Below are 10,000 nucleotides of genomic sequence, written 5' to 3' on the forward strand. Positions count from 1 at the left end.
AATTCACCTTATACAAAGTCGACCAAGTAATTTCAAGAATCGTAACATTCTCATTCTATACCAATGCACTTGTAGTACCTTTGTTTGAAGAAGACTGCGAATGTCTAAATCAGGAATGTCAGTGATTGTTACCAGATCTTGTGCCTCAACGACTGAGCCACATGTTAGGTACTTTACTACGGCAGGTGCCAGACCAACCGGTCCTGTCCCACCATGCAAAAAGCTGTGTGCTAACAGTTTGCCTACCATCTCGAAGCAGCCGCTTGATAAAGCATCCATGTTGCATATTGGGACATAATGACCCGGCTCGCCTGTGAATAACTGCATTCGGTATAAAGGATCCATTTTCACGAGGGCCTCAATAGCAACGTGAAAGAACTCCTTTGTAGGACCTCCAAGATCTGCTGCCATCTCTCCCAAAAAGGTTACGTCATGTGATTTCAGAATATCAAGTGTAGGATCTTTGTACAGACGCATTAATTGTTGAAGCATGGATCTGCATTCTGTATGTATGTATGTATGTAAATCTTATATTTAAACACGGAAAATCATCAGTTAAGCTTAAGTTAAAAACTAAAACTAATTACAACTGCTTTACATGATTGCCGTGTGGGAATCCGATATATCAGCTACCTTCTTGATATTTCGCTTAAAATGCTCAACGGATGCAGCATTTTTTAAGTTTTTGGGCAAGTTATTCCATAGCATGGCCCCGCTGTAAGAGAAGCTTCGTTTCAAATAATTGGTGCTTGGTTTGGACAGGGTCAGCCTTCCCTCAGAGTTTCTTAAGTTGTAAGCAGAGTGACGCTGAGAGAAAAGACTTTGTAGATAATCCGGAGCAAGGTCATTCATGGTTTTATACATCATCAAGGCTTTTTGTTTCTTTCGACGAAGAGATAGCCTCTCCCAGCTGAGGGTGGAAAGAAGGTGGTTTGAGCTCGCATCAAAGGGGGATTTAGTAATAACTCTGGCTGCGCGATTTTGTAATTTTTGAAGCTTATCACTCAAGTAACCACTCAAACAGTCCCAGACGGGGCTGCAGTAATCAAAATGAGGCATAATTAAGGTGTTATAAATTAGAATTGCAGTTTCTTTGGATATAAACGGCCGCACACGTTTTAGGGCGCCTATAGCTGAAGAGACTTTCTTGCAAATCTCTTCAACGTGTTTGCCCCAAGAGAGGTGAGCATCTATGGTAAGACCCAAGGATTTGGTATGAACGACTCTCTTGATAATTTGGTCATCAATTCTGATTACTACATCGTCACATTGGGCAGATAGCCTTTGTCTTGATCCAATAATCATTAACTCAGTTTTAGCAACATTTAGACTGAGCTTGTTAGCTTTCAGCCAACTGCTAAGGTTATTTAATTCAGGGGTTAGAGCTAGCTTAAGTTCTGTTAACGTTTTAGCAGATAACGTAAGGTTGGTGTCATCGGCAAACATTCTTGGTACGGCGCCCCGCAGGGAGTTGGGAAGATCATTAATGTAAATTAAAAATAGCAAAGGACCCAATATGCTACCCTGCGGCACGCCGCAACTGAGGGTACGAGCAGATGATAGTTTGCCACTGACATTACATCTTTGGGTTCGGCCACTTAAGTACGACGAGAACCATTTTATGGCCGCCTGATCGACACCCAAATATGACATCTTACGCAAGATGATCTCATGATCGATGGTATCGAATGCCTTAGTAAGGTCAATAAAGACAACGCCATTTAAAAGGCCATTGTCGATGTTTACTGACCAAGCATTTGTTGCCTCAAGCAAAGCCGTGAGCGTACTATGTAGAGAACGGAACCCTGATTGGCAACCCAGTAGCAATTTGTTAACATCTAGATAATGGAAAAGTTGATTATAAACAATTCTTTCGAAAACTTTCGAAATTATAGGGATTACAGATATTGGCCTGTAGTTGTTAGGGTCAGATTTAATGCCCTTTTTAAAAAGTGGAGTCACTTTGGCCGTTTTCCAATCATTTGGATATATCCCAGTTAGAATAGACTTTGAGAATATTGAGGTAAGAGAGGGCGCGATGATATTAGCAGCCATTTTCAACAATTTACTCGGAATCATGTCAAGACCGGTGGCTTTCTTTTCATCAATTTTCGACAAAATGTTAAACAATATCAACACTCGGAATTTGCAGAGAAAACGAATGGTCAGTGGGCTCTAAATAAGACTCAGGATTAGCGTCGACAGCAGGAATATCTTGTGCTAATATTTGCGCAACATTAGTAAAGTGATCGTTAATAGTTTCCGCAATGTCCATAGGGTTGCTTGCTATTTTATTATCTACCTTGATCTCCAAAATATTCGTTGACTTACCACTGTTACGTGAAGTTAGCTCGTTGATAACATTCCATGTTTTGCGTAAATTACCTTTGCTGGCTTCCAAGTTGTCAGAAACATAGAGTTTTTTTGCGAGTTTAATTGCATTGTTTGCCTGGTTTCTTGCACACCTAAATTGATCCCATGTAGCCGGGTTGTTGGAGGAGATTGCCTTCTTTTTAAGAAAATCTCGTTTTCGGATTTTGTTCAGTAACTCTCTGGTAATCCATGGAGATCGTTTTTTTCGAATTCTTTTGGATTTAAGTGGTGCGTGTTTATCGACGCAACCAAGAAACATTTCTTTCCATATACGCCACATTTCATTGGGATCAGAATACAAATCAACATTGGCCCAAGGTAGTTGATTGAGGTCACTTAAAAATTTTCCTCTGTTAAAGTGTTTAAATTGCCGTGTTTCAATCACGCGAGGGCCAGTACGGCAGTATTGAGTCTTACGTGACAAAAAAACAAGAGAATGATCACTTATGCCAAGGTGAATGACACCGGAATTTGTAACCTTCTCTGGGGAGTTCGTTATGCATAAATCAATTAATGTTTTTGAGTCCGGGGTGACACGTGTTGGTTCAGTGATTAACTGACTAAGACCATATATATCGAAAATGTTTATCAGATGGGAAGAATTAACTGCAATTGCTTCAGGCAACAAATTGCAGTTGATATCACCAAGTAAATATAATTCCTTATTTTCCGCGTCAATTTTTGCAATAACATTCTCAAATTCGCTAAATAAATTGGGTGGAGAACTTGGGGGTCGATACCAAGTACCGACCAGAAATGGTGTACTTCGTGGCTTACTGATTTCAACGAAAAGACACTCCAAAAGATCATTATTTAAATCATTGCGTATTCAATAGTTCAGATTAGTGCGAACGTATGTACATACTCCACCACCATTTCTTCCGTTAATTTTACGATCTTTTCTGACTATTTCAAAGCCAGGTATGTATACTTCGTTATCACGTACTGTAGAGTCTAATTTTGATTCGTTGATATGTAAAATATCAACTTTAGAAGAGGACATAAAAACTCTAAGTTCGTCAATATGAGACAACAGACTATTAATGTTAAGGGACGCTATGGCTAAACCTCGACCAAAGATTGTTGGACAGATGGACTTACCACAGTTGGTATCCTTATGGACATCAGCCGAGTCGGATTCCCAGACGGCAATATCCTAATCTACACGTAAATGGTTAATGAAATTTTGAGCTAGGCGCATGGTGCCTTTCTTGTTTAAATGAAGACCACTTCGATTTAAGTGGCTAGTTCTTGAAATGTTAGAGTGGTCAATAAAACCCCAGTTCTTTTGCTGGCAGCATTCCTTAAGAACTTTGTTCACGTCAGGTACTTTACGTGCAAGGGCTTCGTCATCAGATCTGTTGATGAGACCGGATATAGATATCATAGCTGAAGATTCAGAGCTGATTGCTTCGGCTAGGTCAATCAGTTCTACCGCACATTCACGAGGAGTATAGGAGGATCGTAAACTATTAGTTCCCACATGGATAATTAACTCGTCCGGGTTTCTGCGTAGTAGTGGCTTGATATGGTCCTGCATGTCTTGCGTTGTGCATCCCGGAAAAGTGGCTATCTTAACTTGTGAATTCTTCGACATTTTATGGCTTTGTAGGTATTTGAGAGTAGAATCACCCGCTATAATGACTTTCTTCTGACGGTTGGGCTGTGAATGATCAAATTGATCTGACGAATTGATTAAGTTAGTGTTTCGCATTCTAATCTCTGAGGACGACGGAGATGTTCTGTGTCCTGTGACAGCGCTATTCCCATTTTGATTGCTTACATTTCTTTCGATTTGATCTTCAATTTGAACTTGAAGAGGCTCAAATCCGTTACGGGTTTGAATTATATTAGCGGGCATTGTTTTCTGGCTATGTTTTGCATTTGCACTTCTCGGGTGCGGCTTTGCCACGGACCAACGATCACTTGATTGTAGTTGATTGGTTTCAACTTCATTCTTTTCTCGCGTAATGATGGTTAGAGCTAACTTTAGAGAATCATTTTCTTGCTCTAATGACAGAACTCGGCTTTCAAGGAACAAACACTTTTCTTCCAACTCATTAATTGCATTGTCTTTTTTGGATATGGTGGATAATAACTTTTCACACTTCTTTTTGTAGTCGAGGAGCTCGACACCTAAAGCATTTCCATCTTGTTTTTGAATATTTTTCATCGACAGAAGTTTTGTATTTTCTTGAACCTGTTTTTGAAGGATCAATAAATCGAGTTTCAATCCCTCAATATCAGCAATGATTTCTGAATTTGGTCGCTTTTCAGAACCATTTAGCAGACTCTCGCCATCAGTCGACGTTTGAAAATTCTCGCCGCTGTCGGTCTCCTGCAATAGTGTAGATGATTGAAATGATTGTTCGGAGGAGCTCAGAGAATTGACATCTTGCGTTTCAGCTATATTTCTCGGTTTCTTATGAATTAATTCCATCAGCTTATCCTTTAAAGCCGGACCATCGCGGCCTTGAAAATTCAGAGTTTGTTGTTTCTTGCAGTACCAATTGATGATAACATTGCCGTTTGAACATTTAAACTGCTTTGTATTCCCGCCAGGCGTTAGCCACTTTCCTTGCAATTTTAAAACGTTTTCCACGAATTTCTTTAGAGATTCCAAGTCATTCATCCATACCAACTCTCCATCATTAAGATGAAGACACTCTAGCTCACAAGACTCTGGATTGAGCGAGGAGAACTCGGTTTGTAAAACATGAACAGCACCTGCATCAGAGCTACAAATTGAACGTCCGTCCTCCATGGTTGGATGTTGAAGTCTATTAGCTGTGTACCGCTTGTTATAGTCATGGACCTAAACTGAGCCATCACATCTTCTGGAGATGCCAGGGATGCTTCCTTTTCACAGCCTAAAAGGGGTCACAAAATTAAAGCCTTTATGTCTTTTATCTTCGAATTAAGGTACAAATGGAAAACAAAATCTCTTTCTCTGGTAAGGTCATATGGCTCACTACATAACTGAAGAAATCAAACAAGCTATACAAAATACCATAAAAATGCCGTCAAACATATTAATAGGAACTTCAAAATGGAAAGTTTCAATTTTAGTAAGTGACCAGAACATTTTTAAGATCTTAGTCAGTGACGACAGCATTTTAAAGTTTCTTATAAACAAGCCATATAAGCAACATTATTTACCAGCACCACGAATGTTTTGCTCATTTGTAAGACCAAGGCATGAAACTTCAAGACAATTATCACTATCATTATCATCATCATCATTAAGAATCTGTGCAACAGCTCTTTCAACATTATAACCAGCTGACTCGAGAGGAATCTTTAATTCGTCCTTGCTTTTACCAGGGAATATCCCATGAAGGGCTTGCAGGCTACCTGAAATCACAATATGACCATTCGACAGGCGGCTCATAGAACAGGGTGCATCCGTGTTGCATAATATTGCATTGCATGGTGATCCTAGATAAAGAACATGCTCATTTGTATTGATTCTAGTTCATATTTTGCTGTCGCATTGATAGCTACATCTGCTACAAAAGTGTTGAGCAAGAGTTTATCCTTGTAAATTGCACATTCAAGTCATTTAAGACTGGGCATTAAATGGCCTGCATAATAATTTTGCAGGACATAAATGCTTAATACATCATGAATTATGTAACATTAACTTTTAAATGATCAAACTGTATGCTGCAGTCTCCAAGACCGGCATTAACCAATTGTGTGCGCTCCATTACAGTTAAGGGTGGCTTCACTGAATCAAACTTTGTCATGCATAAAAACTTCAAAGTGCAAGTTGGTGCAGGTCTTTTGCTTTTCTTTTTTGTGTTTGCATAAGATGTTTTGTAATTGAACAGCCTTCGATGTTCTTGAGCTGAGGCTGCGGCAGAGACAGAATTTCTTAGGTTTGCTGTTGGTTGCACAGCTCTTGTTGTTCCTGAAGGACCAGGAATGCTGCCAATACATGATGACCCAGCTGTTCCAGCAGGTGTTGCAGTTGGTATTGCTCTTGCATCCTCGTGGGATGAGGTTCTTGCTGTTGCAGCACTAGCAATATTAGTGCTAGTAGCACCTGAAAGTATTCAACAGTAACCAGTTCAGGGTGTCCATTTCATTTCATAAGGATCTGGCCCTCTAATGTTTATTCAGTGTACCTTCTCTTACAGCATGCAATCAGTAAGTTTGCATAACTGAAGGTTAGTATATGTTTTTGGCATTATACATCCATTCCAATTTCTTTTTATTCTTACTTTTATTGTGAAGCTGACTTTGTGTTATTAAACCAACACTTCCAAATTCCAATAATTAATTAGTGTTCCCAATTGCCCGTTCCGAAGTTCAAAAAGGGACTGGGCCCCAGTTTACACATTGTTCAAATTAACTTCATAACAAAAAATTAATCTCACCATCAGGAAGATTGCATGACAATCAGTAAGTTTACCAAATTTTGTTATGTTTCATTGCATAACTAACCCCATGGTGACATTAATTAGGTATGTGTGCTATTTTTTTGCTTTTAGAGTTCTATTGTTTTGGCTTTTGTTTCAGTTTTAAGAACGGTATGCATAACTATTGATGGGGTTATACGGAAATCTTTCACCAATTGCGATAGAACGTCGGGATAACAGCATTACTTTCTGCACTTTACATTTATAAGGCACCTTCAAGTATTATTAGTCAAAAAATAGCGCTAGCTACGAAACATTTTAAGCTCAAGCTCAGTTATCTCACCTTCATGATCATGGTGTTCCAAAGATTCGAGTCTCTCTGCCACTTGTAGTAGTGTATTTTTTCGTCGGCTTAACTGGCTGTTGCCGTTTGCCATTTAGCGTGAAATCTTGCTAATTTCTTGCTGAAATCGCGCTGAAATCTTGCTAAATCTTGCTGAAATCTTACTGAAATCTTCGCGGCCGCAACACGTGGAAGAACAGTTCACACGAGAGCAAGACTTTGCCATAGTGACGTCATTCTGGCAATCCCATAATTATCGGCGGATTTGGCACGCACGAAGAGAACTCAATATCGAACTTTACGAAGACGAACATGGCGTGTGGCAAAGTCGAACATTTTGTTTTGTTGACGTGACAAAGTCCGCTGTTGATAACTGTAATGTCGGATGTTGAGTCAATAGTGCGATGTTGCCAACTGTGCAGTTGGATGTTGAGTTACAAATAGTCAACTAAAGTCCGATGTTGAGCCAATGGTCCGCTGTTGATAACTGTAATGTCGGATGTTGAGTCAATAGTTCGATGTTGACAACAGTAAAGTCCGTTGTTGATAACAACAAAGTGCAACTAAGTGCAATTAACTAATTGCACTTAGTACTTGGCTTGGGCCGAGCCGATTTGTCCTCAAACTCCCACGGCCTGCTCCCGTCTGGCCTTGTAGCTCAGTCGGTAGAGCAACGGTGATCTAATCCGGAGGTCGTGGGTTCGATTCCCACCCGGGTCAGAGATTTTTCTCTGTCCTTGGGTGTTGCATAAGAAGTTCCTGATGCTGTGGATCAGCGAAGGTTCTTCATCCATCACATGCACACAGTAGCGATGGCCTCACTTGAGTTCTTTCCATATAGAAATATTTTTTCCTTCGCCAAATTTGTCGTGCCTGACTTAGTTAAAGGAAATATTCGAGTATTTGAGGGGTTCCTTACATTTTGACGTTTTTATGAGGCCAGAAAGATCCGTATTGGTCACCATTTTGGCTGTACTATAGCAGGCTTGGGCGCTATGCGTGACATCATTGCGCTCACTTGCTTGAATGCGGGAAACTTGAAAAAATGGTTCAGGGCGCTATTGTGGGCTGTTCTAGTAGAACTCTCATCGTTTCCCTTCTCGAAGAATGGATCATCCGAATTTAGAAGAAAAAACTAGCCAAATATCCAGCCCTGTCACATCTGTTCGGATCATTTCAAACCCTCCTGTTTTGAAGGTGTCTTGGCCACAGCAGTCGATGCGACAATTGCATGTAATTGATGAAATGATGAATAACTTTGCGACTCCATCGATTCCATTTATGCCCAGTGAGTAAGTTATGTTTTCTTTAGTTGGGAGATTTCAGTGGCAAACCAAGCGCCAGAGAAGTGAACCGAAAGGTTGTTTTTGCAAGCAACTGGGACACGTTATTTCGTGATTGGCATTCGCACTTCAAGCTGGGTTTTATAAACTCGACAACGATCACAAAGATGTTTAATTGAAGTTTGAAAATTTGCAAAATTACGAACAGAGCTCATGTGTTTACATACATGTTGTTCATTAATCGCAGCACTCAGACCCCGCAATGGCAGTTTATAGCTCTTTTCTTTGTCGAAAAGCTAGAATGCTGGCGTTACACAACGAATAGTTTCTCAAATTGAATCGAAATGACAGACAAAACAAAAGCAGCCAACAGAATCTCTTAGTAATCAAGTTGTTTTTATTGCCTTTTGAATACAATCAATTCACCTGAGATTTGTTCATAGCTCCTCTATCTTGCAGCAGCAGATGCATTCCTTTTCTTGCTGTCCCGGCCTCCCAGTTCAAGCAAAAATCACAGCTGCACCAAGTCGTATTTCCCCATCTTGAGTCTTCCCTTTCGGTTGCTTCCTCTTCCTCCGATCCTGAACTTTCTCGCATTGGATCAAAAGAATATGGTTCAAGTTCTGCCATAAACTTACGTGTATTAACGACGAAGAAAGCGGAGTACTATGTTGAGACTTAACGATAACAGAAGATTTCAGTGAAAACCAGCTGCTTGGTTGTACGCAATGACGTCACAACATGGCGGCTGACATTCCTTTTTTGGAAGTAACCGGAAGGAAAAGCAAACAAAATGGCGGGCGTTCAAATTGGAAAAACAACCAAGGATTTTGGGCAAATTCAAGGCCTTTCAAGATGAAAAAGGATTTTTCCTGTTTGTTTAGGTAAAGGACGTTATATTTCGATAATAATAAGACACAAAAAAATTTGATTTTCTAGCCTTCAGTTCTCCTTTAAGCTTATAAAGCCACCCCAAATGTCCCACGCATGTGGTGCATCTAAGCCATGCCAGAGTGCTCAAACTAGCGAGCTAGTGAGCATGCGCAATTGCTAGCGGCAATGACTCATCCTAGTAGAGTGCTCAGTTTGGACATGAAAGCAAAAGGTTTGTAATGCCAAAGAGCTATATCTGCATATATATATATATATATAAATGTGGAGGTCGAGTCAACCTTGGCTTAAAGTGCTCAATGCTGTGGTAGCAGAGCTAAGTATACATAAGTTGAAAGATTAAAGAGGACGCATCAATTCTCTGTTACTCTGAGTTTCGCGATTAAGCGCTCGTCAGACAGAACTTTATTCAACTAAGATCATACCTTCTTATATACAAATTAGATAAGTAACTGATTAATTCATTAATGTGATGATCTGATCTACATGTGAAATAACGATTTTCTAGAACTATTGTTGGCGGCTTGTGAAATTTGCGAAGTAAAACTTATATCTCGTGGCGGCATTTAGAAATGAGTTCTGTTCTTTTGTTTAATAAAGACGGGTTCTTGGCTCTAATTAAATAAAGTTTTTCTGTCAGGCACAAGTGGCGCTGCTTGCAGTTGTTGCTGTAGGCCGGGGCGGTCGCTAAAATACTCCAGTTAATTGTAAAATTGGTGTTGCTGTCTTTGAGTGTCCAGATATGT

At 40.0% G+C, this 10,000-nt stretch overlaps 1 non-coding gene across 1 annotated transcript; it reads left to right on the forward strand.

Annotated features, from left to right (window-relative positions):
* Positions 1 to 7,727: 7,727 nt before the first annotated feature.
* Trnar-ucu (transfer RNA arginine (anticodon UCU)) lies at positions 7,728 to 7,800 on the forward strand. The gene has a single exon. It is a non-coding gene; the product is annotated as a tRNA-Arg (tRNA).
* Positions 7,801 to 10,000: the final 2,200 nt, after the last annotated feature.

The sequence above is a fragment of the Montipora foliosa genome, chromosome 2, assembly GCF_036669935.1.
Source record: "Montipora foliosa isolate CH-2021 chromosome 2, ASM3666993v2, whole genome shotgun sequence".
Classification (NCBI taxonomy): domain Eukaryota; kingdom Metazoa; phylum Cnidaria; class Anthozoa; order Scleractinia; family Acroporidae; genus Montipora; species Montipora foliosa.